We start from the raw sequence: 21,560 nt of genomic DNA on the forward strand, positions 1-21,560 counted from the left end.
GTAGCGGCAGTGGGAGAAGTCCTGGCCTTGGACATACCGTAGGCCGCCCACCGTTTTGCTCTATGCTCCTTCAAAGTCTTGGGGCGGAGGAGCTTACAGGCCGCACACCCTTGCTCTTTATGATCGAGCGGCAAGCACCGGTTGCACTGTCTGTGCTTATCCTTCCATTGGAATTTGCTCTTAAAAATAGGGCAAAATCTAAATGGAGTCCTCTCCATAGCTGAGGTTACACAGAGTGACTAAGACCAACTGGGAAAGAGGGAAGAAAGGGAAAGACATTTTCAGTGTAAAAAGAAATGTCCACCCGACCCCACTCTCCCTACTGTATAGGCCGGCGGAAAGCCCGGCCACGTGGTCGGCAACGCCGACAGCATCACCTTCTGTCGAATCTCGCAGGTCTTCGGCAGAAATTGGAACAGCCGTCGAGACAAGGGACGGAAGGGGTGATATTAAATATCTTTATAGAATAATTTGACCAAAGGTCGTTGGACAATAGCAATGTTCTTTACGAACTCTGCATAAGGGCGACCAGTTATCTGGGTGTAAAAAAACAATCTGAGGGACCCCGACGCACGAGGGATCTTGGGTACACTACACGTCACGTAGGGATAGTGTTACAGACACGCCCATGTCGACTTCCCCTTTCGATTCTCGAAAGACAGATGCAATACTCGGCGGTTACCACTGGATGTCAGACTACGCACAGCATGTGATTCCAAGCAGATTGACAAACATCAGAATCATACATTTCCCATCATTATTTACTTTGGCGCTTAATTTCCTTGCCACCCATAACTTTGGGTTTGTTCCCACTCTGTGCATGCATTTGGATTACATCCAACCCCCTCGGAGCGTCCAGTCTCGAGTGATTCCACCTTTCACACACCGGTCTCCAGCGGTCCTGATGGGTAGCTGCGCTGGACTCGCACTTACGCACTTACGATGCCTCTCTGGGATCGCCGGCAGCTCTGCTATGCGTCCGTGGACGCTGTCAGCGGTTTGCTTTCTTTTTCCTTGCTCCTCCAGCTACGCTTCCCGGACCACAGAGACTCCCACACCTGAGGACTTCCAATGGCCTAGCTTTTCCTGGGCTCTACAGGGCCCACCACAGCGGCCTCCTCACGAGCAGGGTCACCTGCTGGTCTTTCGCACACAGGCCTCCATGTTGGTTCCTGTGTTGGTCCCCTTGCTGCTATCTTGGTGTCCTCTTACACACCTGTAACCCCTTGACAGGTTGCAGGTGTAAAATTCGAATTGGACTTGCCTGACCATAGTTAGAAGGACATGCCTGATCGTCACAGTACTCTGCAGGCCTCTTCCTCGTCCCAGCACTAGAGTGGTGAAAGGAGTTACTGGTGTTCACTACTCCTAGTCACCTCTTCGTCGTCTCAGTACGAAATACGTGGGGAAAAGAGAGGAGACGTTTGACAATAGCCCATAGAGGCTGGGGGAGGGATAGGTTGGTTTTCAATAGGGAAAAGGGGGATACCCTGTCTCACCCTTGACCTCACGGTTCTTTACCCTCTTTCTGGTGATTCTAGAGTGGTAATATCTCTGGGCATTTTCCTGGTCAGTGGGACAGGGGTAGCAATACCCCATAACTGCTTCTGGGATAGAGGGTTCTTCCTGAAAGGGAACTGTGGAATACCACATCTCGCATGAGGGCATCTCATTCCCAATACCTAAGGACACTCTTTCCAGGTGATCTTCCCTTGCATCTCCACCCCAAGGTCAGGATCCAAAGGTGATGTCCTTTCCCTGCCACCTGAGAAGAGGACCCAAGGGGAGTAGATGTGAGGACGCCCTCAGGTTTTTCACAGTTCATGGGATGAAAACCGATGGGGGATACAAAACTCAAATCTCAATTACATCCCAAAACCTCTGCCATCAACCACTGGCTCAAACACAGCTGTGAGAGTAGACACAATCAGGGAACCATGATGCCTCGGATCCCTAAGTCCAACCGACTTCTCAGTGTGGCATAATCTGTATTATAATCCCAGGAGTTGGATGGAAGGAACTAGGAGCGATATTTGAACATATTGCTCTTTTTTGATGGCCCGAAGCAGACGTTTCATTGATGCATATCGCCACTATTTTGCCTCGAAAAATCCCCAATACATGTCTTATACACCTGAGCAAGACACAATTGCTTGATCACTGTGTGTCTCCTTGAAAAGGGTCTACAGATGCATGTGGTTCCCACAATGTGCACAGGCATCACCGGCTGAAAGTATGTTCATATGCGCTCAGGGATGATTCATTGCCAGAGCGTTGCTGGACCAGAGGCTAGAATCATGTACTGCAAAATGAGCAGCTGCAACAGCTGTGGGTACATTCCTCCACATCAATCAGCTTATATATTTGACATTCAGATCCTTTTTAAAATTCTAATACTTCTTTGTGCAATATAAACAGCTGTTTCCTTTTTCAGTATGCCACACATATTCTTCACGGGATTATTGGCCAAGAAATCACGAAAACACCCATAGCATGTGTGAGGAGTCAGGAATGAGACACAGACACAGAGGTCATATTGTTTGCTATCGACATTTTGGGGTGGGACCAAGCCTGATTTGCATATGGTCTTTCTCCTTTTGTAATGGCTTGGCAGGCGAAGAATGATGGTCTGGAGGGTTGCCCAGAGCAATGCAAGCGTTTAAGATTAATTCTACACCTTCCAGCCATCACCTCTTTTGTTTTGCTCTAGACTTTTATTGAAGCACAAAGGGGGATAAAAATACCTCACTGTCCCTAACGTAGGAGGCATTTCCTTAGCTCATCCAAAACTAAGGGTTCGTCAAGCGTCACAGTGTCCAAAGCAAAATAACGTCTTGTGTCCATAATCCTATTCTAACCCTCAGATTCTATAACTAAGTCTAAAGTGTGACTGCACAATGTCTTTTGCTCCAAAAGAAAGTGCACAAATGTTCAAGTGCAATCAAAAGGTATAAATCCAACAAAATGTTCCAATGACCAATGTTCACAGGTCCAAAAGGGACGATTCCCTTCACAAGGATTTTCTCCACAAAATAAAGGTTCATTGGATAACCAAGTTCTGATGTTCAAGAGGATACTTCTCCTCTTCTTGTGTTGTAATTCACTCCAGGGGAAATTACTCCCTTCCCCGGTATTCCACATTCAGTACAGTTCAACTCTTAAGGGCATGCAACTTACTTAGGATTCTCCCTTTCCCAGAAACATGCACTGGGTGTGAGCCCCAGACTCTCAGACCACCCGGTGTACTCCCCTGCAGGGTTCTCTTCCACTACTTATTATGGGTTCGAATCCCAGATTGTCAGTCTAGAAAAATTAGACACCCCTCGAACGGAAGGCAATGCAGGATAATTGGTTTGCCGAAGACCAACCGCCTCAGTTAAGGTGTTAAGAATAAATGCTCATTAGTCATTACATAGTTACTAGCTCAACTAGAGTGCGGCCATTTTAAAATGACCAGAATCACCATCTTGTTTTCTCTCTCTGTTCTCTCTAACGCTGCTATTTTGCCTCATGTAAAACTGCTTTGCTGTAGATATTATTCCGCTTCAATGGTCCATGGTTACTATAGACATGTTAAAACATAGGGCCTCATTACGACCCAGGCGGTAAGTTACCGCCTGGGTCGTACCTTTACCACCATGGCGTAAACTACGTTTACGCCATGGTGGTTGGCGGACTTACCGCCCCATTCCGAGGTTGGCGGGGCGGTAAGTCCCCAATCCCCATTTACCCTTCCCCATCCCCATTTTTGCCCCATAGGGCATAATGGGAGTGGGGAAGGCGTTAATTACGCCACCGTAAATTACGGTGGCGTAATTAACAACAAGGTCCCTTAGCGCCATGGATTTTAACACCTGCTAAAAACAGGTGTTAAATCCTCCATGGCGCTAAGGGACCTCGGAATCAGGCGGTAAGGGTCGGCGCTGTTTACGCCGCCGTAAACCCCTTACCGCCTGGGTCCTAATGAGGCCCTATAAGTTGTGAGTTTTGCAATCACACTGCGCAACGACACTGATTAAGACCAAAATGGTATAATGATTTTTAATGAAAGCTGAAGTAGCCTGACACGTGTTTCGGGCACTTGCCCGTCCACTGAGGCTACAAGGTTTTTTGTACATGCAAAATAATGTAGTACAAAGCATTTGAACAATATCCATATGTAAAACCCAAGGTAACAGGGCAACCAAAGAGAAAGGCCACAAAACAATTATTTTGGTCATTCATGGCACGGCATTGTACATTTCAGTTCATGGTGCCAAAGCAAAAAATGATTATAAACAATTTGGAAATGAAAAAAACATCCATGTGTAACATGATTACAAAGAAATCCATACCATTTGTGTGTTCGGAATTCATCAGGTCAAATAGGGAGAGAGAAGCGGAAAATAAACGAGGTTTGTTACCTTAGGGGTTCTTGGTGGGCCATACAAGTTGGAGGGACTAGGAATAAATTTAAATCTTTTACCTGTAGTCAGGTTTGATTCAATTGAGAACTGTAATTAAATAAACGCATTTGATTAACGCAATTCTATTTGCGGAACATCACCATTTGCGGACCATCCACCATGGCGGAATCCGGCATGGACCATGGTGCTTATAGCTTTCACCATACCCAAATTTAACAGGCCCTTGCGCTGAACCTCGTCTTTCCCCTCCTTGCCAACTTATGTTAAAACATTACGCTGGAGAGCGAGACAGAAATGCCCGGTTCCCTCCCTCACATATCCTTTAAGGCAAAGAGCAAGGCATTTTAAGCAGCACACGGATGCCAGCGAGTCTCCTTAAAAGAATAGCAATGTACAAAACTAATATTAAAGGGTTTGAATTATGTTCTTCTTTACGGCCCCCCTTCTGAGCACTGTGAGGCCCCAGAGAGCAAGCTGGCTTCTAGAGCGTGAATCGAAACCAGGAGATAGTAAGGCCTGGAATGTGCCAGTTCCCTAGGCGCAGCTTGCCCATGAAAACAGAAGCGCTGTGTTCTCTCAAATAAAGAATGGTGTCTGTAAATTCGAGATTGCAAACTATTACTAAATATGGTGGTCTAAGGTGTCATATTCGACACCATGGTCAATCATCACCTCCAATTCAAAGGGAATGAATTAGGGGCGGCATCAAATGTGTCATTACTGATTGTAAGATGCTCATTTTGTATATATGTAACTGATGTATGTTTTTCGCTCTCTCGCGTCCCCCGAGGTCTGTTAGACACACGTTGTGGGGTGTGGGACCATTTGGCCAACTGGGACTATTTGTTTTGCAATTAACCATAGAATACAACTTTGTGTCTGGCGTATCAGTTCGTGTGTGGTGATTGTGCCTTGTTTCCACATCCGAGGGTCCCTCAGGGGCCTCTTCAAGATGGCGCCCGAATAGGGACCCTCCCCCACTTGTTCCATCGTGTACGTTGCAAAATAAGGAAGGAGGTAAGAACAGCGAGGACGGGATAGATCGAGCCGGGATCAAGAGGTGTTCGGGGCGCCCTGCGTAAGTGATGAGATTCCTTTCTGCATATCTGCACACAGCTGATCTCTGATCGACGTCCCCGGCCAGCGAACAAGGGGGCGAGGGTCCCGAAACAAGGCCGAGCCAAGATACCCAGACACGACGTCATTGGTTGCGTCAGTATACGGACGAATTGTGTCTTGAAAAAACAAATTGACTAATCAGGTGAGTCGTGCCCCGATTAGTAAGTGATCCTGATATTGGTTGAGAGTTGATTTTGCAAAATCAAACACCCAGAGTAAGTTTGATTAGCCAAGAGTAAGGTTAAAACATGTCTGGGGTATTGTCCACCTTAGCTGGGTTTTTCCGCTGCGGCAAACAATCTTTGGAAACTGGCCAGGTCGCGCCTCCAGGGGGAATGCCGGCTTATGATATGTATGTGAAGTATGGTGTGGGAGCAATAATGTTTTGTGAAATTTGGCATAAGCAAATCAGAAAGCAGGAAGATCTTCAGTGGCCAAGTAATGGTAGTTTTGAGATGGGTCGGATAGATAACCTGGAAAAGGTTTTGATAAGTAAGAAAGCACGCCCTGCGGCACTTGATAGCTTTAGGGACTGGAGGAGGGAACCAATGCTCCGATCTAGATGTAGAGAGAAACATGCACGCAGGCATAAGTCAAAAGCGGAGAAAGCTGAGGAAAAGGAGGAGGAGGAGTGGAGTAATAGTTTGAGGAAGGCAAATAGACGCGATCAATTGAATATTGAAAAAATATATCCACAAAGAGAGCTACACTCATCAGACGAATTAATAAACAAAATATTAACTGAAACAAAACAAGGCCCGAGGGGAGAGACTAAAAAGTCTACGGGCCTCATTACATGGAAGGCGGTATAGGTTAACGGACACCGGTAATGCTACCGGTGACCGTTAACCCTTACCGCCTTACTACGAGTTCCCTTTGTGGGACCCTACTTTAACGGCTGGTTTTACCAGCCGTTAAAGTAGGGTGCCGCTAAGGGACCTTGCTGCTAATTACGGTACCGCAATTTGCGGTACCGTAATTAGCACCTTCCCCATTCCCATTATGCCCTATGGGGGCAAAAATGAGAATGGGGAAGGGCCTTGGTGAATGGGGAATTACCGCCCCTGCTCACCTTGGAGTAGGGCGGTAATTCCACCATTCACCAAGGCGGACACGGTAAAATACCGGCGGCAACCATGGCGCTAATAGCGCCATGGTTGCCGCCTACCATGTAATGAGGCCCTATGACAGTAGCTGCCGCTCAACCCCCTCCCGTTGCTCAGACCCTCCCAAACCCAGCATAGCCACAGGCTGCATCAGTAACTGCACTGCCCACTAGTCAGCCAGCCCCGAGTGTTTCACAATTACCACAGCCCCAACAAACATCTCTCACTCTCACTGCCCCCTCCGCACCTCCTGACCAAGAGGGTGCCTCTGTCCCTACTGCCCCCTCAATGAGCGAATTTGAACAAAGTGAATGTATGAGAGTGACCCGCAGCGCGATCAGCAAGGAGAGAAAGCGTGAGCTGCAAGAGCAGGCGGAAATGTATATAGACAAGAATGATGGGGCATCCACGCTAGCGTCACTGTATGACTTCGGAAGGAACAATGAAAGACAGGTATTGTTGGAATGCATGGGGGAATATTTGTTGGCACAATGGAAAAAGTTAATTGGGAAGTTACCACCGCAACGATTGTTGGATTTGAATGCATTAGCCCGTTGTAGAGGGAGAGATGAAGAAATAAAAGAGCATGTGAGCAGACTGTTTGAGCTTAAGAATGAACTTGATGAGGAATATTCTGAAGTACTTGCCACAACGGGGTATAGGAGGAAGGATATTGAGAGAGGTAGGAAGAAAGTGGCGGGACCTTATATGCAGCAGAAATCTTTGCCACCACCGGGGCAGACAGGTGATAGACATAGACTGCAAGTGTGTATGCGGGAGACAATGAGATGGATGTCAAGCCTAGGACTTCCGTGGGGGAAATAAATGAGATATGTAATGAGTACCCTTTGCAAATAAGAATAGAAGCCCTGCGGACGATAGTAGGGTTGTTACTCCAGCAAGTATCAGGACACAACAGGGGAAGGGGAACTGCACAGGGCAGGAATAATTTAAACATGCATGGAGGGCCTTTGGGATTAAATCAATGTTCTTATTGCAGAGAGGAAGGACACTGGCGAGCGCAATGTCCACACTTGCAAAATAGAGGCGGGTATGGTCAGAGAAGGCAGCACAGAGGGCACCCAGGAACAAATGGCCACAACAGAAACCATATGCAGCTGCACCAGAATAATCAAGGGAATGGTGCACAGAATCAAGGCCAGGCTCCGAATCAATCTACTTTTACCCAGAGTCAAAATCAGCAGGGTATACAAAATGGAAATAGAGGAAGAGGCGGGAACATTTTTGATACTCAATCGGGTGCATATTACAATAATAGCAGTGACTACACTTCGGATGATGTGTTGTTACCGCAATAGGACATCCCACGACAGGGGTCGGAACCGGTGTCCATTCCCGTGAATCAGAAAGGACCTATGTAGAGATGAAAGTCGGGAATGAAGAGCATAGATTCCACATAGATACGGGGGCACAGAAGTGCTCGATAGACCATCACTTGGTTCCAGATATACCTCTGTCAGGGCGACAAAATATCTCAGTAGGGTTCGCAGGTACCCCAGTAATAAATCCCGAGTCCAAATCAGTAGCAGTGACCATAGGGCCTTTTACTGAACATTGTCCATTTCTTTTGACAGAGAATTGTGGGGAAAATCTCGTGGGATTGAATTTATTGAAAAAACTAACCGCAGTTATCCACTGTACACCAGATGGGGTATTCTTGACTATTTCTCCTCAGAATATGCCAACATCTGAATTTGTGGCTAAACCTTTAACAGGGGAATTGAGTGAGGTGTCAACTTGTATTTGGGCAGTGAATGACAATGATGTGGATGCTTGAAGATAGAGCCAGTGTAAATTGTTTTAAAAGAAGGAGTAACGTTACCGCGCATCCCGCAGTATAAAATTTCAGCCGAAGGAGAGAAAGGATTGAAAAGTATTGTTTCTGATTTGGTGAAATTGTGAGTGATTGAAGAGATTACAGGCAGCACATGCAATAGCCCCATTCTTCCAGTGTATAAGAAAGGGGGTAATGAGGTACTGTACCGTTTTATAATTGATTTGTATGCATTAAACAAAGTAGTAGATCCCCAATTCCCGTTAGTTCCAGATGTTACCACAATTTTGACCATGATTCCTGCTACGACAGAATACTTTAGTGTTATTGATTTGAAGAATGCTCTCTTCAGCATTCCAGTACACAATGAAAGCAGATATTTGTTCGCCTTCACGTTAGGAGGACGATCATTCACATTCACACGCATTCCACAAGGCTACACTGAAAGTCCGAGTCTATACAGTAGAGCATTAAAAGAACAGCTAGACATGCTAGAACTTCGGATAGGCTGTGTATTGCTCCAGTATATTGACGACCTATTAATTGCTGCTGACACGGAAGAGATTTGTAGAAAATGTACTGTCTCGTTATTGACTCATCTAGCTGCGCATGGTCATAAAGTAAGCTTAAAGAAATGTCAGTATTGTCAGAAGGAGGTAGCTTATTTGGGTTACCTACTCTCAAAAGAAGGGAGAAGACTAACGCCAGAGAGAATAGAGAGCATTTCTGGTATACCTATTCCAAAGACACAGAAAGGAGTCAGAGCTATAATTGGCATGGCTTCTTATTGTCGTCAGTGGATTGTGAATTTTGCGTTAATTGTGAAGCCAATGGTGGAGTTGACAAAGAAGGATGTACTGATGCAGTGGAATGAAGAATGTCAGAAAGCATTTGATTTGCTGAAAACTGTGTTGCGTTCTGCTCCTTTTTGGGCACGCCAAATTATGAAAAAGTTTTTAGGTTGTTCGTGCATGAGAATGAAGGCTGTGCATTATCTGTTTTAACACAGGAACAAGGTGGAAGAAATAGGCCGTGCAGTTATTTTTCTTCTGCGCTGCACCCTGTAGCGCGCGCACTACCACGATGTTTGTGAGCTGTTGCAGCAGCTGCTGCGTCAGTGAAACAAACAGAAGGGATGGTATTGGGGCACACTTTAATTTTGATGGTGCCATATGCCATAGACGTTCTACTCAATAGAACGCAGACGCAACACCTCACCTCTGCTAGATTAACTAGATATGAAATAGTGTTGTTCGCACCCCACATCCAAATTATGAGGTGTAGCGCTTTAAACCCAGCAGAATTGATGCCAATGCCCGAGGAAGACCTTGGTGGAAATAAATCACCCCCCATGATTGTTTAATGGTTACTGAGGAAGAAACAAAAGGGAGAATTGATTTGAGTGATACTCCACTAAAAGAACCCGATGGAGAACTGTTTTGTGACGGTTCCTGCTTTAAATTACCTGACGGCACATCAACTGCCGCATATGCCATCACAACGTTAAAAAGCATTGTAGAGAGTAAAAGAATTCCTTACAACTCCGCCCAGGCAGCGGAAATACTTGCCTTAACGAGAGCCTGTGAAATTTCTGAAAATCTAAGCGTGAACATATACACTGACAGCCAATACGCCTTTGGCGTGGTTCATAATTTTGCCCGTCTCTGGGCCGAGAGAGGTTTTCTAACATCACACTGGGCTAGAATCCAACATGGCCCTTTGATTGTACGATTGCTGTCTGCACTTACGTGTCCAAAGCACTTGGCAATAGTAAAATGCGAAGCACATAAAAAGGTGACATGCAAGGTGGGAGAGGGAAACGCATTTGTCTACAGAATTGCGAAACAAACTGCCACTGATTTGAATACAAAAATGTTAACAGTACAATCGGAGGAATTACCCTGTATGATAGAGAATGGAATTGTCACTGTTAAAGAGATGCAGGTGGAAGCCACTGTCGATGAAATACAAGGGTGTGCTGAGGGCTCTGCAGAATTGGATCTGTGGGGGTTGTTGGGTGGACAAGAGGAGCGGGAATTGGATGTTGCCAAATGCCTATGTAAATGCAATGGTTACAATGGCTCACAGTCCCACCCTGTAAAGAAGACCGGTGGGGGGGTCTGTACTTCTGCTCTCTATATGGTAGAGGGGAGGCACAGAGGACCCCAGCCAAGATTCTCTAATACGGTAGCGATGGGCGAGCAATCAAGGCCTAGCTTCTCAGGAGGTGATGCAGGCTGGTTCTTAAGTACAGTGTATCCCCAAGCCCCCACAAAGGAATGTCCACACACTGTATTACTGAAAACACAGTCTTTATATAATTAATATTCAAGGGTTATGTACACTTATCACAATAACGCACTTTGTGCTCAGGAAAATCAGCAATGGTAAATATCTACAATTCTAAAGTGGTACCACTAATATTAGACCTCATTAAAGTGCATTCACAATACTGTAGAAATGGCACACAGATCAATAAGAAGGAAACCAGCAATAGAGAGAGGAGAGATAACAGAGGGTTGAAACAATAGGCAGAATACTGGCCCTTGCTACTGGACACAGTTCTGTGTGGAGATCCCCCCACCTGGGCAACCTGTAAAATAAAGAGATATAACACCAGCCCAGTCCAGATGTTGTTCAATAGTCTATTTCTCTCCTATAATGTTTTTACCCCCCCAATGTACCTGGTGGAGTCGAGTTCCTCGAAAAGGCGTCGACAAACGTCGAGGGACTCGCTGTTCGGCGACGGGGAATCGACGGCCCTTCTTGAATGCCTTCCTTTTCAGGCGGGAGGCACGGGGCGTCGAACGTCCGTCGACGAACGAGGCCGAACGTTGTCGAAGAGGCGGCAGCTCCGTCCGAGCGGTGCTCGTCGGCGTCGGGGCGTCGGCGTCCTGCAAGGCGGAGGTGTGCGGGGCACCTCGATGACAATAGTTCTGGACCGCAAAGATTGTAGAGACGGGAGCCCAGCAAGGGCGTCGAGTCGTCCGAGTCTTTGGGGTCGTCGGGTGGCGGGAAACCCACCGGCAGGTTTCTCCTCGGCGCGTTGGTCGTCCTCGACTTTCTCCGGCAGGATAAGCGGTCGACGATGCGGTCGAGAGAGTCCTTCGATTGAATGTTCTTAGGCAAGGAGCGGACGGCTCCGGTCGTCGGCGGCACGGCGTCAAGTGGTTCCCACGGCTGGGCAACACAACTTCGACGGGCCTCCAGCGGTTACACAGACCTGCGAACCCTGGTCGACGGCAATGGACTTCGACAGCGTCGATGTCCGGGTGCTTCACTTCGATCTCCTCGGCGGTCCCGTCTCGGGTCGGCAGCCTTTCGAGGGTCTGACTTCCAGGGCGCTTCGGCGAAGATTCAGCGGTGCTCGATGGTCCCTCGGAGCACGGGAAGAGGGCGCCTAGCCAGGTCCTCTCTCGGGTCAGTCCTCGACGATTTCGACAACCTTCAGTTCCGTCGAAGCAAATGCCACAGCAAGTCTTCTTCTTCCAGCTGGACGTCGAGGATCAGCAAATCCAGTTACTCTTGAGTGGAGACTCAGCTTCTGAATGCTTCTGAACAATTTCCAGTGGTGAGAGGTCCCCAGATATACTATTCTGTCTCTCATCCACACTGCTGGCACACACACAGCAGCCAATCACACAGAAGGGCATTCATGCAGTCAGTCAGCCAATCAGGCACACAGTGCATTCAGGCCACACTCCTCCCTTTCAGACACTCACAACAAGGAATGTGGATTGGGACAAGTACCCAGCCATTCAACACTACACACTGCATTCAGGCCAGTTTCGGGCAGGGCTGTCTCAGTCTTTGTCTCTCATGCCAGAAACCAGACAACCACAACAAGGAGTGTATATTGGTCACACACTCCATTCACCCAGGTCCCACCCACAGGAGGTACCCACAACATACAGTCACTGGGAAGGCTCCAGTCAGTCTAGCTGGGCCTTCACAACAACACCATATATGGAACTTCCACCCAACAGCCAGTCAGGGGGAAGGGACAGAGTCAGGGCATCCCAGGACTTTGGGAAAACAAGACAACAGGCAATAGAAAGCAAGAGGCCACAGGGGCCATCTTGTTTCTATCAGGAATCAACTGATCCCAATGGCAGGGCCTGGGTATCCCAAAATGGAGGACACCCAGAGCACCTGTCCAATTCAGCATGGAGCTGCCACCAGCCCATACCCTGCTCTGTGGGCCACCCACAGGTGCCCAAAAACATACACTAGGGGCACAGGGTTGTACCCCCCCACCCATGGGTGCCATAAGGGTATCCCAGGGGTCTGTTCACCAAACCAAAAGAGAGAGCTGCACTGCCAGGAGTCCCAAATGGATTCCTGGGCAGAAAACATAACAGAACACACGATAAAAGGCAGAAGAGGACAAGGATTCAGAGGCCCTGTCCCTCTGATACATTTCCAGCATCACAGTCGCCCCCCCCAGACTGAGGTGGAGGGTGTCTAATCTCCCACGGGATAGACACCCTCATCCAGACGGTCAACATACCTTCTGGAAAGGCCATCTGCATTATCGTGACTTTTCCCTGGTCTGTGCTCTATGGTGAAGTCTAGCCCTTGCAGGCTAATGGACCACCTGAGCAATTTCGGGTTCTCACCCTTCATCTGCATAAGCCACTTCAGGGGCTTATGATCTGTTTGGACCTTGAAGGTGGACCCCGTAAGGTAGGGCCTAAAACGCCTAAGGCTCCAAACTATACTAAAACATTCCTTTTCAACAGTAGCCCACCTAAGTTCTCTACCCTTGAGTTGTCTACTGATGAATATGATAGGATGTTCTCTCCCTTTGTCATCTAACTGGGACAAGACAGCTCCAATTCCGGTGTCGCAGGCATCCGTCTGGACGATAAAGGGTCGGCTGTAGTCAGGCGCACTCAACACAGGTGCCCTACACAGACTTTCTTTCAAGCCATCAAAGGCCCTCTGACAGTCTTCAGTCCAATTAACCTTCCTAGGCTGTTTGGGTGAAGTTAGAGCTGTCAGGGGTGCAGCTATGGTTCCATAGTCTGCCATGAAATTGCGATAGTACCCAGTGAGGCCCAAAAAGGCTCTCACCTGGGTTTGAGTAGTGGGAGTCTCCCAGTTCTGTACGTCCTGTACTTTACTGGAGAGAGGTTGGATTTGACCCCCTCCTACCTCATGACCAAGATAGGTAACTTTCCCCTGAGCTATCTGGCACTTGGTGGCCTTGATAGTGAGGTTAGCCCTTTTCAAGGCCTGCAACACCTTATCCAGATGTGTCAAATGCTCTTCCCAGGTGGAACTGTAGACGGCAATGTCGTCTAAGTAAGCCACACAAAAGGCTTCCAGCCCACTGAGCGCATGGTTGACCAATCTCTGGAAGGTGGCAGGGGCATTCTTCAACCCAAAGGGCATGACCCTAAACTGGTAGAGTCCCTCAGGTGTGGAGAATGCCGTCTTTTCCTTGGCATGGTCCGTCAGAGCTATTTGCCAATAGCCTGAGGTAAGGTCAAAGGTGCTCACAAATTTGGCAGCACCTATAGTGTCCACGAGCTCATCAGCCCTGGGCAATGGGTGCGCGTCAGTTTTGGTGACGGCATTGACTCCTCGGTAGTCCACACAGAACCTCCAATCCTTGGTACCCGCCGGGGAACTTGCCTTGGGGACAAGGACCACTGGACTGGACCAGGGACTGGTGGAGGGTTCAATAACACCCAGATCCAACATCTTGGCGACCTCAGCCTGGATGTGGTTTTTGACGGTATCTGACATACGATAGCTCCTGCTTTTGACAGGCACACTGTCACCAGTGTCAATTTCGTGCTTACACCACGGTGTAAGGCCCGGTGTCAGTGAAAACAGAGAGGCATACTGCTGGAGCAAAGCCCGGCAGGCCCTCTGCTGCTCTGTTGTCAAATCGGGAGAGAGTTGTACTCCCTCCACTGAGCCATCCTGAGGGTTGCTATGCAGCAAATCAGGAAGGGGCTCACTCTCATCCTCTTCTTGCCCTGAAGCTAGCAAGAGACATGAGACCTCTGCTCGCCTGTGGAAAGGCTTGAGCCTGTTGACATGGAATACCTGGGGGGCTACCCCAGAGGCTCCCATGTCCACCAGATAATTGACTTCGCCCATCTTGGAGATGATCCTGAAGGGTCCAGTCCACTTGTCTGCCAAAGCTCTAGGCTTGGTAGGCTCCATCACAAGGATTTCCTGTCCCGGAGTCCAATCCACTTGCGAAGCTTTCAGGTCATGCCAGTACTTATTCAATTCCTGGCTGGCCTGGAGATTTGCTGTTGCCTGACCCATCATTTGTGTCATCCTCCGCCTGAGGCCTAACACATAGTCCCCCACTTGCTTGGCGGGACCTGGAGGGGTGGCTTCCAAGCCTTCTCGGATCAAGGCGAGGGGCCCCCTCACGGGATGTCCAAAGAGTAACTCAAAGGGGCTGAAACCAACACCCTCTTGAGGTACCTCTCTGTAAGCAAACAGCAGGCATGGCAGGAGGAGATCCCATTTCCTCCTTAGGGGCTCTTCCAAAGCACCTAGCATGCCCTTGAGAGTTTTGTTAAATCTCTCAACCAGACCATTGGTCTGGGGGTGGTAAGAGGTGGAGAACTTGTAGGTTACCCCGCACTCTTTCCACATGGTTTTCATGTAACTAGACATGAAGTTGGATCCTCGGTCAGAGACAACCTCCTTGGGGAATCCAACACGGGTGAAAATGCCCAGGAGAGCCCTGGCAACCACCTTGGCAGTAACAGTCCGAAGGGGTATTGCCTCAGGGTACCTGGTGGCATGATCTACCAAGACCAGGATGAACCGATGTCCACCTGAAGTGGGAGGGTCAAGGGGACCGACGATGTCGATGCCCACCCTCTCAAATGGTGTGCCAACCACTGGTAATGGCTGCAGTGGGGCAATGACCCTGCCTCCAGTCTTGCCAGACAACTGACAAGTTGGGCAGGTCCTGCAGTGGGACTCCACCTCTACTCCCATCCGTGGCCAGTAGAAATGGGCAGAGAGCCTCTGCTTAGTCTTCTTGGTCCCAAGATGACCAGCCAAGGGCACCTCATGCGCCAACTGCAGTAGGAAGGGCCTGTAAACCTGGGGTACCACCAACCTCTTGCGGGCACCAGGTTCGGGCTTAGTGGGCTCACTAACAAGGAGCTCACCCTCCCAATAAATCTTGAATGTCCTAGGCACTTCACCTTGTGCCTGGGACAGGGCCTGTTTCCTCAGGCCCTCGAGAGAGTGGCACTCTCTCTGTCCCTTACAGAAGTCTGCCCGGGAGGGTCCCCCTTCAGCTAACAAGCATTGAAGGTCGGGATGATCCTCCGGGTTGAGAACCTCTCCCACAGGAGAGTCTTCTGTCTCTTCTCCCACAGGAGTTGAGTTTGGGTTTTCCGCTGGACCCAGCCCGTCCGGAGCATGGATCCCATTGGGTGCTGTCGGAACAGCAGGAAGAGAAGGTGTTCCCTCCACAGAGGTGGCCTTCTTGGTCTTCCTTCTTCTTGCCTTAGGCCTCGCCTTTGGCTCGGGTACCTGACTCACAGCCAGACCCGGTGTCACCTGTGACCTAGTGACCGCAGCAGCAGTCAGGGGAAGACCATCCGAGATCAACCCCAACTCCACTAGATCATTACCTAACAGAATGTTAGCAGGGACATTGTCCTGAACCAGGACAGGAAGCTTTGCTGTCTTGTCTCCAATCATGAGGGTGACTAAGGCTACAGGTGATAATTTGGGAGGCCCACCAGCTAATCTGGTGGTTTGCAGAGGAGCACCTTCATAGTCCTCTGGCTTGAGCAGGGTCCTGTCCACCACTGTCATGCTTGCCCCAGTGTCTCTCAAACCAGTAGAAGGCTGGCCATTCAAGAGGACACTTCTCAAAAACCTACGGGTGTTCTGTGGGATAGTCGCCAGTACTTCTGCGTACTGGTCCCAGGCCCCAAGGGACACTAAGGAAATCTCTACCGGAGCACCAAAGGTGATTCCGGTAGAGGAGGGGAGGACAGTGGCCTCCACCTCAGACACGGGGTAAGGGTAGGTCAGGCTGACAGCCTGTACTCCAAGTGCCTTACCTTTACACTTGGGGTCACCCCTTTTGTGATCCAGAGCCCCACAGTCCCAACAAGTGCCAGGAGTGCGGGGTACGGTACTGGAACCACTGGGAACCTGCTTTGCAGCAGGTGGACCACTACTCTTATTCCCACCCACAGAGGACTTATCCCCACTAGATTTTTGGGTCTTAGGAGAGGAAGGTTTTGGTTTACCCGACTGTGACTGCTTTTGGGACTCCTCAGCTTTCTGAGAGGCCCCCTTTTCTTTGTCCTTGTCCTTCCCACTGGGGTCCTTAGGGGACACCCGGTGGGAGACCCACTTGTCAGCCAACCTAGCCAGCTTAAAGGGGTCCAAAATGTTCTGGTCAGCCACATACTGACGCAGCTCTGGTGAACAGGCTTCAGAAAAATGCTCAAAAAAACAAGAGGTGGGACAACTCAACAAAAGTTTTCACCTTGTAACCGTCAATCCACCCCATCATGTTCATGTGCGCAGTACTCACCCAGTCAACCCAAGACACATTCTCTCTTTTCTTAAAATCCCTGAACCTTTTAAGGTATTGGGTAGGTGTCTTGCCAAACTTGGCAATCAAAGCAGACTTCATACACTCATACTGACCCCTTTCCTCCACACTCAGCTTCAGAATACAGTCATATCCAGTTTGAGGCACTCTGCTTAACAAACACTTAGCCCAATCTCTTTTATCTACATCATGAATTGCACAAGCCATTTCAAACGCTTCAATCCATTGGAGGATATCTGAACCCTCCACAAACACACCAACCAAATCTTTCATAAACTTGGTGGCTGGGGACCTGCCACTCTCAATTGGTCTAGCTGAAGTCTCCACTCTAGCTCTCTCTAGCTGGATTCTCTGACATTCAGTGTCCTTGTCTTTGAGCGCAAGATCCCTATTCTTGAGTTCCACTTGCTGTGCCAGCTCCTCTTTCTTAAGCTCAGCTTCTATTTCCAACTTGCGATATTCAAAGGCCAATTTCATCCTTAATAACTCAAGTTCCATGGAATTGCTGGGGTTTGGAACAGAGGCAGCAGGAATGGTGGCATTCCCAGAAACAGATTCAGCGACAACCCCAGGGGCAGAGTCCTCACTGGTTGCATCCCCCCCTTCATCAAGGGTTTCACCATCAGTCTGGTAGTCCACCAGGGCAGCTATCAGCTCAGCCCTAGACTTATCCACAAAGTCCAACTCCCTGGCTTCACAAGCACTCTGGAGAGCCTCTAAGCTCATCCGAGTCAATTTACCATTTGCAATGGGCTCCATTGCCTGTAATGCAGTTATTTGGTACACACCCAAACCTTAATCTAATAAAGTGCGGATATTTTGTAAGTGGCACGGTTATACACTGAGTCTTAAAACCATAAGCATCCCACCGCTGCCACCAGCTTTGTAAAGAAGACCGGTGGGGGGGTCTGTACTTCTGCTCTCTATATGGTAGAGGGGAGGCACAGAGGACCCCAGCCAAGATTCTCTAATACGGTAGCGATGGGCGAGCAATCAAGGCCTAGCTTCTCAGGAGGTGATGCAGGCTGGTTCTTAAGTACAGTGTATCCCCAAGCCCCCACAAAGGAATGTCCACACACTGTATTACTGAAAACACAGTCTTTATATAATTAATATTCAAGGGTTATGTACACTTATCACAATAACGCACTTTGTGCTCAGGAAAATCAGCAATGGTAAATATCTACAATTCTAAAGTGGTACCACTAATATTAGACCTCATTAAAGTGCATTCACAATACTGTAGAAATGGCACACAGATCAATAAGAAGGAAACCAGCAATAGAGAGAGGAGAGATAACAGAGGGTTGAAACAATAGGCAGAATACTGGCCCTTGCTACTGGACACAGTTCTGTGTGGAGATCCCCCCACCTGGGCAACCTGTAAAATAAAGAGATATAACACCAGCCCAGTCCAGATGTTGTTCAATAGTCTATTTCTCTCCTATAATGTTTTTACCCCCCCAATGTACCTGGTGGAGTCGAGTTCCTCGAAAAGGCGTCGACAAACGTCGAGGGACTCGCTGTTCGGCGACGGGGAATCGACGGCCCTTCTTGAATGCCTTCCTTTTCAGGCGGGAGGCACGGGGCGTCGAACGTCCGTCGACGAACGAGGCCGAACGTTGTCGAAGAGGCGGCAGCTCCGTCCGAGCGGTGCTCGTCGGCGTCGGGGCGTCGGCGTCCTGCAAGGCGGAGGTGTGCGGGGCACCTCGATGACAATAGTTCTGGACCGCAAAGATTGTAGAGACGGGAGCCCAGCAAGGGCGTCGAGTCGTCCGAGTCTTTGGGGTCGTCGGGTGGCGGGAAACCCACCGGCAGGTTTCTCCTCGGCGCGTTGGTCGTCCTCGACTTTCTCCGGCAGGATAAGCGGTCGACGATGCGGTCGAGAGAGTCCTTCGATTGAATGTTCTTAGGCAAGGAGCGGACGGCTCCGGTCGTCGGCGGCACGGCGTCAAGTGGTTCCCACGGCTGGGCAACACAACTTCGACGGGCCTCCAGCGGTTACACAGACCTGCGAACCCTGGTCGACGGCAATGGACTTCGACAGCGTCGATGTCCGGGTGCTTCACTTCGATCTCCTCGGCGGTCCCGTCTCGGGTCGGCAGCCTTTCGAGGGTCTGACTTCCAGGGCGCTTCGGCGAAGATTCAGCGGTGCTCGATGGTCCCTCGGAGCACGGGAAGAGGGCGCCTAGCCAGGTCCTCTCTCGGGTCAGTCCTCGACGATTTCGACAACCTTCAGTTCCGTCGAAGCAAATGCCACAGCAAGTCTTCTTCTTCCAGCTGGACGTCGAGGATCAGCAAATCCAGTTACTCTTGAGTGGAGACTCAGCTTCTGAATGCTTCTGAACAATTTCCAGTGGTGAGAGGTCCCCAGATATACTATTCTGTCTCTCATCCACACTGCTGGCACACACACAGCAGCCAATCACACAGAAGGGCATTCATGCAGTCAGTCAGCCAATCAGGCACACAGTGCATTCAGGCCACACTCCTCCCTTTCAGACACTCACAACAAGGAATGTGGATTGGGACAAGTACCCAGCCATTCAACACTACACACTGCATTCAGGCCAGTTTCGGGCAGGGCTGTCTCAGTCTTTGTCTCTCATGCCAGAAACCAGACAACCACAACAAGGAGTGTATATTGGTCACACACTCCATTCACCCAGGTCCCACCCACAGGAGGTACCCACAACATACAGTCACTGGGAAGGCTCCAGTCAGTCTAGCTGGGCCTTCACAACAACACCATATATGGAACTTCCACCCAACAGCCAGTCAGGGGGAAGGGACAGAGTCAGGGCATCCCAGGACTTTGGGAAAACAAGACAACAGGCAATAGAAAGCAAGAGGCCACAGGGGCCATCTTGTTTCTATCAGGAATCAACTGATCCCAATGGCAGGGCCTGGGTATCCCAAAATGGAGGACACCCAGAGCACCTGTCCAATTCAGCATGGAGCTGCCACCAGCCCATACCCTGCTCTGTGGGCCACCCACAGGTGCCCAAAAACATACACTAGGGGCACAGGGTTGTACCCCCCCACCCATGGGTGCCATAAGGGTATCCCAGGGGTCTGTTCACCAAACCAAAAGAGAGAGCTGCACTGCCAGGAGTCCCAAATGGATTCCTGGGCAGAAAACATAACAGAACACACGATAAAAGGCAGAAGAGGACAAGGATTCAGAGGCCCTGTCCCTCTGATACATTTCCAGCATCACAGACCCATATTTGTGCAAAGAAAATAATTCAACATCTAGCCACAGTCTGGGAAAATCCACTCATAAAAAAGGATGCCGAGAGGTTGGTACAAAATTGTATCACGTGCCTACAACACAATGTGGGAAAGGGAACAATGGCTCCAACAGGAAGTTTTGGCCCTCCCTCTATGCCATTTGAGGTGGTCCATTTTGATTTCATAGAAATGGAGAGGTGCCAAAACTTGAAGTATGTTCTGGTGGTCATATGTGCATTCAGGAAGTGGGTGGAAGCGTATCCATTAAAAGACTGCACTGCCATGAGCACGGCGAAAGTAATGCTGAAAGAGTATTTCTCTCGTTCGAGACATCCGATATCGGCCAGTCTTATTGAATGCCACAACGGAATCGTGAAGTCCAAGATTAGCAAGATCTGTGCAGGTAGCAAGCTAAGTTGGGTAGATGCATTGCTGCATTGTTTGACGCTCTGCCGTCAAACATTCCTCTGATATATGTTGCATTCTTGAGGAACTGCACCTTGACATCCTTGGTCTCACTGAGACATGGTTCACGGCCAGCTCTGTCACCAGCTTTGACACACTCCTACCTGACGGTTACAAGATCCTCTCCTTGCCCAGGCCCAACAGTGCTGGGGGGGCGGGTGTGGCCCTCATCTTCCCTGAGTGGATTCCTGCCACTGTCACTCCTACGCAGACCTACTCCTCCTTTGAATGCCTTGTCTGCCGACTCTCTCTCTCTCCTAGCCTTTCCCTTACTGTGGCTACTATCTATCGGCCACCTGGTCAAATTTCATCCTTACTCTCTGAGTGGGCTGACCTCTCCTCCTCACTCCTGTCCTCAACCACTCAACTCCTCTTTCTTGGAGACTTCAATATCCACCTTGATGCCTCCTGTCCTCCCTCTGGACTCTTTCGCGACCTCTGCGACTCTCTCTCACTCTCTATTCTCCCGTCTGGGCCGACCCATTCTGCAGGGCACACTCTTGATGCTTTGATCTCTTCTGACCTTCCCCTCTCTGTCCCTGTCTCCACTCCTCTCTCTTGGAGTGATCACTTTCTCCTATCCTCCCACCTCACCTTCCCTACGCCACAGGCAAAGCCAACCTCATCACTGCCACCCACCTTTGCGGTCATCCGGCCCATGAAGCGCATGTCAGTTGAGGCTTTCGCTTCCACCTTCTCGCCCTCCCTCCCCCTTCGGCTGACTCCCACCCTGACACAGCCCTCTCCACTCTGCTATATCTGATACCCTTGATATCCTTGCCCCTGTCATGGGAATCCGCCTGAAGCCCAAAGCCAAATGTAACTCCTGGTATGACTCGGATCTCGTCACCCTTAAACGCAAGTGTAGG

The sequence above is a fragment of the Ambystoma mexicanum genome, chromosome 1p (assembly GCF_040938575.1).
Source record: "Ambystoma mexicanum isolate Mex_15411 chromosome 1p, UKY_AmexF1_1, whole genome shotgun sequence".
Taxonomy (NCBI): Eukaryota; Metazoa; Chordata; class Amphibia; order Caudata; family Ambystomatidae; genus Ambystoma; species Ambystoma mexicanum.